At 37.0% G+C, this 6,733-nt stretch overlaps 1 pseudogene; it reads right to left on the minus strand.

The window, feature by feature from the left end:
• Positions 1 to 6,733, minus strand: part of LOC107667951 (ammonium transporter Rh type A-like) — a 20,662-nt pseudogene that overhangs the window by 9,103 nt on the left and 4,826 nt on the right.

A 6,733-nucleotide genomic window follows, 5' to 3' on the forward strand; every position in this document is an offset into this window, starting at 1 on the left:
AAGGCATTTTAACAGTTGTTTCTGGCCAAAATACAAATCCACAATCCATAATAAAGCTTCCTCCAGTGAAAAAGTCCATCCCTTGTTGTCCTCTCACATCAAAATCCATCAACAAATTTCTTCAGAAAGGTTTTGAACTGTATCTGTGCATATTTCTCTCTTGATTCAGACGAGACGACTTTTTCACTGTAGAAAGCAAAATGATGGATTATGGAATGTTTATTTGTATAGCACATTTAAAAACAACTTAGGTTGGCCAAAGTGCTTTCCAATAAGACAACATATACTGTAGAGAGGGGGGAAAAAGTCACTATTTTAGCTGGAACCAATGGTTTTAAGTTACAAAACGTCTTAATGAGACAGCTTTTCACTTCACAAGACAATAACTGATGGACTGGATTACTTGTGGATTATTGTGATGTTTTTATCAGATGTTTGGACTCTCACTCTGATGGCACCCATTCACTGCAGAGGATCCATTGCTGAGCGAGTGATGCAATGCTAAATTTCTCCCAATCTGTTCTGATGAATAAACAAACACATCTACATCTTGGATGGCCCGAAGGTGAGCAAATTTTCAGCAAATTTTATTTTTTAGGGGTAAAGTATTCCTTTAATGACATTCTATGGATACACGTCACAGGTTTGAATAAAAGTGAAACATGTTTTACATTGTGCTTTCGTTACTGGCCAGCCGTAGAAATAAAAGAGCAAACTATCCCAGAATTCCCGGAACGGCATGCACGTTGAGGACGCTGCAGGTGTCATGACACTCAAAAGCAAACAGCATGTGATTCTGGATGAAAGAGAAAAACAGAAAATCATTCCTGATAGTTAATGTAATATCCAGTATACACATCCAAAAGTGTGAGAACGCAGAGAAAATCCAGAATTAAAAATTTAAACAAAATTTCTCAATTTTAAAGCATAAAACATTATTCATGTCAGCTCAAGTGTTCCTGTAATTAAAGCGGTATGGGTTTATTTTTATTGATTTATTTTTATTTTTTAGTTTTGGGAGTACTCTTTCTCTCTCTCTCTGACACCCTTGCTTGGTTCTCTTTGAAATGAGCTAACCGATGTGGGTTGGGCTAATTAGTCAGATCGGGTGATACACGTTACTTTGAGCCTTTAAAAAGCACTCAGTTTTAAGCTTTTAGTGAAAATAGTGGTGAAAATATTGTGTTGACGGAATGATTGTGATTATTGAATGAGTGTCACTATTGAGAAATTATACTTTAAGAGTGTGTTTTTAAACTGAGTTTGGTTTATTTTTTATTGGAGACAGAAGGAGAAAGTCAAGTCAAGCCAAGTCACCTTTATTTATATAGCGCTTTTAACAATACAGATTGTGTCAAAGCAACTGAACAGCATTAATTAGGAAAATAGTGTGTCAATCATGCAAAATGACAATAGTAAACACTCAATTTTCAGTTAAAGACAGTTCATCATTCAATTCAGTGATGTCATCATCCTGCTCAGTTCAGTTTAAATAGTATCTTTGCAATCATTTGCAATCAAGTCAACGATATCGCTGGAAATGAAGTGTCCCCAACTAAGCAAGCCAGAGGCGACAGCGGGGCAAGGAACCGAATCTTCATCGGTGACAGAATGGAGAAAAAACCTTGGGAGAAACCAGGCTCAGTCGGGGGGCCAGTTCTCCTCTGACCAGACGAACCAGCAGTACAATTCCAGGCTGCAGCAATGTCACATTGTGCAGAGGACTCATCTGGTTCCTGTGGTCTTGTCCCGGTGGTACAAAGGCTTTCTTCTTTGGCCTCTTGGGTTTTGATTTTCTCTTGAAAACCTAGCTAGCCAGGTGTATTTGTAAAGAAAGATCCTCTACTAGCAGGCAGTTTAAAGGCACAATATGTAATTTTCGCCGCTAGAGGGCACGTATTCAAAACAAACAAAGAAACAAAGGCGTAGTTTGATGACGCCGTGACTGAGTGTGGAATCATGGGAGTTGTCGTCTTCATCCCCACAGCTGACGCAATCCGACGGGACTCGGGCAGAAATCATGTTCATGGATGAGCTAATGATTTATTAACGTAGTAGAATGAAGCAGGGTGAGGCTGAAAGCCGTCGAAGCGAAACGAGGCCGCTGAACGAGCGTGACGCATGACTCGAAAGCAGCGGAGCTTTTATTATGCCACAGTCGACTGCTTCCGCTCCTTCCGGTCGTGCGTACGTGGGGTAAAGCAGCGCTGTTTTATCATACTAGATACATTTGAAAGTTCTGTTATAATGCTACTCTGTGCGGTCGTCACCGGTCTATTCTTTGGTGTTTCCATGTTTTCTACAAAACAAAACCGGAAATCAAGGGGTTATGACGTCATTGGCAGGCGACACAATGACACTATGGACACGGTCCGTGTCACTAGTTAAAATTGCTTATTTCTCTGGATTTAAACATTCTTCTAAACATTTGGGATAATGTAAGTACACAAGTCAGCAAAATATATAACACTGTTCTAGTGGTTTTCGGATATTTTAATAAAACAATCTTACATATTGTGCCTTTAAGTGTTGTGGCTCTCCTCAAAGCCTGGTCTTTATAGGTCGCTCATTTTGAAACACTGATTTTAATGTTATTTTAAACACATTTAACCTTGCCATAGGCTGCACCACAAAATCCATCTTGACACCCAAACCAGTTTGATATAGACCTTATGCGCCAGAGAAACGAGCGCGCAGCCATCTTTAGAATGTTGTCTTTTTTGCAGTATATCATATATTTCTATGGGATCACTGTCGAAGAGTAATTAGCTGGTGAAGTGGATTTACTTAATGTAGAGTTAATGAAAGTTATCATGTGCATTGTAATGTTTCAAGCGGATGTCATAACAAATGTCAGATTTTAAAACAAGCGGTTCATTCATAAATTTGTAAGCTCTTACCTTCATGCTGTGGAAATACAAACCGGAAGACAAAAGACAATGAGCACAGTGCTGAAAATGGGCGTCAATAACAAATAGTTATTGATAATAGTTTGAATTAGATTTTAAAAATATATATATATAGTCTGTTTTTGCTTTAATTTTAAAGTTTTAGCAATTTTGTTGTAAGTTTTAGTCATTTTTTAGTTTTTGTTTTTAAATATGTCTATATAGTTTGAGTTTTAATTATTTTAGTTTATTATACTTTACTATAATTTTTATATGTATTTTTAGTTTATATTTATTATTTTAGTTCATGCAGCTTAAAAATGAGAAATGTTACCTTTGCAATTAGCTGAAATTTTAATTATATACATTTTATTTCAGTTAATGTTTGTATATTATTGCATTTCAAGTAATGAAAAGTTATTTCTAGTAATGATTTTTTTCATGGTTTAAGTGTAGGTTAACGATAATAACCCTGACTCAAACAAGATAAACATTAAACTTTCTTGTTCCTCCTCAATTAGATATTACAACACTCAGTTCTCAATTTGATGGCACAGTAGACGAGACTGGAAAAAAAAATTTTAAATTTGAATTTACAAAATAAGAATTTTGTGACCGATGTGGGTTTATCTTCATGTAGCGGAATCCCAAGGCTGATAAGAGATAAGCCAATCGTCATGGCAATCCATGGCGTGTGGACTGCTGTCATGGCAACTCCAATGGCAACACCACCAGACAGGGTGGAGCTCTGGACATGAACCTGTTCAGAGGAAGTGCAGCAAACACCAGTCAAACTTGTTACTCATATCATTATATCCAATTAATTATCTGAAAATCTGGTCAACATTCCTGGATCCCATCTAAGTGAACATGAAATGCTGTTGACAACCCATTTTACTTTCATAATGTGAAACAGTATTGATATAATATAATATTATAATTGTTTTCTACTATGTGAGGAAGTTGCTATGTGGGAATTGTTCCTACAGCCGCTCACCATGTTCATCTTTCCTTTGGAGCTAGTGAGCATAGAGACAGACATTGCCATGACAACACTGACAGCCAGCGACAGATACGTCCCATATATGACAGTAAGCTTCAGTCCTCTCTCCCACTTGTGATCTCCCACCAGTGTCGAGTTAAAACTGGGCCAGAACATCCACAGGAACATGTGAGGAAGAGAGAAAGGGAGGATGTTCCTGTGCATAATTTAATTAAAAAGAATTACACTTCAGTTCTCGAATCTGATTGGACAAGCATAAATTCAAGGTTTGTATCACTCTGCTTGTCTGTTTGTTCCACACAGACTGTTCATTAGTGGAGGGATTTATTCAGTTAATTTTTCTGCAGAATACAACTATACACTAGTAGGAAGTGATCAATGACTGTCTTTATGAGTAAGTCACTCAATCATTGAACCAAGTCGTTCAAAACGCAGATTCATTTAGGAACTAAACAAGAAAACATCAAATCAATGACTGTAACAAATGAATATTTCATTCAAATGAATTGTTGAATGAAGCTGATTCATTCAGGAACAAAAATAACTGTCTTTAACTGTCAAGTGAGTGCATTTAGTCAATGAATTATTTATTTAAGCATTCAAACACATTGACTCATTAAGTAATGTGGTCACATTTACTGTCACAGCTATGAAACTCAATCATTATACACGCAAACTAAATAATCTGTAAATAATAATCTTTAGAAAAAATTTTGCTTTGTTGAAAAATAAAAATTTAAGTGACTTAAACCAAACAATGTATATTTTAAATGTATGAAATAAGGTGCTATTAAACATTCAACTGGTTATGTTTAAAGCTCACTGGAATTTGCTCTAAATCATATGATGTGCCGTTATGGTTAAGGCCTGAAACCAAGAAACTGGTTTAGAGTTTTGAGGTTATTTTCTGAGTTTGAGAGATAGATAACTGGTTACTGTACTCACCAAACATTGCGAATAAGCCAGTCTTATGGTCAGTTTTCTCTTTCTCATGCACTGGTTCGATCCCCTCTCTGTGCAGCACCCATGACACCAAACAGAGCTCCGAAGACATGCAGCAGCATGATGCTCTACACTGGATCTGCCTGATACATGAGCTCTGCTTCAATACAGTATGAAAATACACAGTCTGTCTGAATAAAATAGCATGCACAATACTAGGTGGAATGTCTTGCAAGTATTCAGATTATTATTATTTTATTTAACTATTTTTGTCAATGATATTTTCAACAGTATCACATAATAATAATTCATTTTTCAGTGTTTCGCAATAAAAAAAATTTGAAGACTGGAAAAGCTGTTTGTCAAGAAATGTGTCACCGTCTGAATTTGCCCGATATAGCATAAAAAAAAATATTGCAGTTTTTATTTTAAACTTTTACTGAATTTAAACTCTTACTGAATTTTACTGAAATTGGCTTGCAATGTACCCTGAGATGAGGATATGGGAAATCTTGAAAATAAATGTATATCTGAGAATTTTATCATTTTATTGCACAGAGAAATATATATATATATAGAGGATAAAAACTTTTATCTGGGAAAGTAATACTTCTCTTACACTGAGCAGAGTTCGCAGGATCCACTGATTGACCACAAATCCTGTGACCTCCACCAGAGCCATTAGTAAAAGCTGGACAGGATTTGTCTTCCCGTGGACTGCTCCCATGACAACCAGAGCAGATGCTGCACAGAGCTCTGCCTCAATCACACTACATGAGGAGCACAAATAACATTTGATAAAGTCTGATGCTGTAAAGCATCTTAAAGGAATAGTTCACCCAAAAATTAAAATGAGCTGAAATTGCACTTACCCTCAGGCCATCCTAAATGAGTTTCTTCATGGGAACAGATTTGGAGAAATTTAGCATTACATCACTTGATCACCAATGGATCCTCTACAGTGAATAGGTACATTATTGTGATGTTTTTATCAGCTGTTTGGACTCTCGTTATGACGGCACCTATTCACTGCAGAGGATCCTTTGGTGAGCAAGTGATGTAATGCTACATTTTTTTCAAATCTGTAGATGAAGACAGAAACTCATTTACATCTTGGATGGCCTGAGAGTAAACACATTTTTAGCAAATTTACATTTTTGGGTGTACTAGCTTTTTATCTGTCATTGACTTGCCTATTCTGGCTTTTGTCATTAACAATACATTGTTGGCTCTTGTAAGAAAGCATCTGCTAAGAGCTGTAATGTATGTACCTCTTCATATTGATGTGGATCTCTCTTCTGTGGTGTCGTTGTGGCAGCAGAAAGCCATTCATCAAGACGGTCCACTGGATGGCCACGGCTGCCAACAGCACGTTAAACCCCGATCCACTGAACCATATCGTAAAAGGAACGTGGCCAGAAATCCAAACCCCATGAATATCATCACATGAATATCTTGGAATTCTGCAGAATGCTAAGAGCTGTAATGTATGTACCTCTTAATATTGATGTGGATCTCTCTTCTGTGGTGTCGTTGTGGCAGCAGAAAGCCATTCATCAAGACGGCCCACTGGATGGCCACGGCTGCCAACAGCACGTTAAACCCCAATCCACTGAACCATATCGTAAAAGGAACGTGGCCAGAAATCCAAACCCCATGAATATCATCACATGAATATCTTGGAATTCTGCAGAAAGGAATGCATTTCCATTATTGGCAATGTGTACGTTTCTAAAAAGATATAAAAACTTGAAACATTCGGCAAAATGGTGGTCAGTCTTTAATACTGCTTGTGGTAGATGTTGTGGCTCCACACCCCAATGGCAACATGGCACACATTTACAAACAAACCAAGGTAAAATCATAATTTATTTTGGGTATGACTCCTTTATATATATAT

Source organism: Sinocyclocheilus anshuiensis, unplaced genomic scaffold, assembly GCF_001515605.1.
Source record: "Sinocyclocheilus anshuiensis isolate Anshui unplaced genomic scaffold, SAMN03320099.WGS_v1.1 scaffold2229, whole genome shotgun sequence".
Classification (NCBI taxonomy): domain Eukaryota; kingdom Metazoa; phylum Chordata; class Actinopteri; order Cypriniformes; family Cyprinidae; genus Sinocyclocheilus; species Sinocyclocheilus anshuiensis.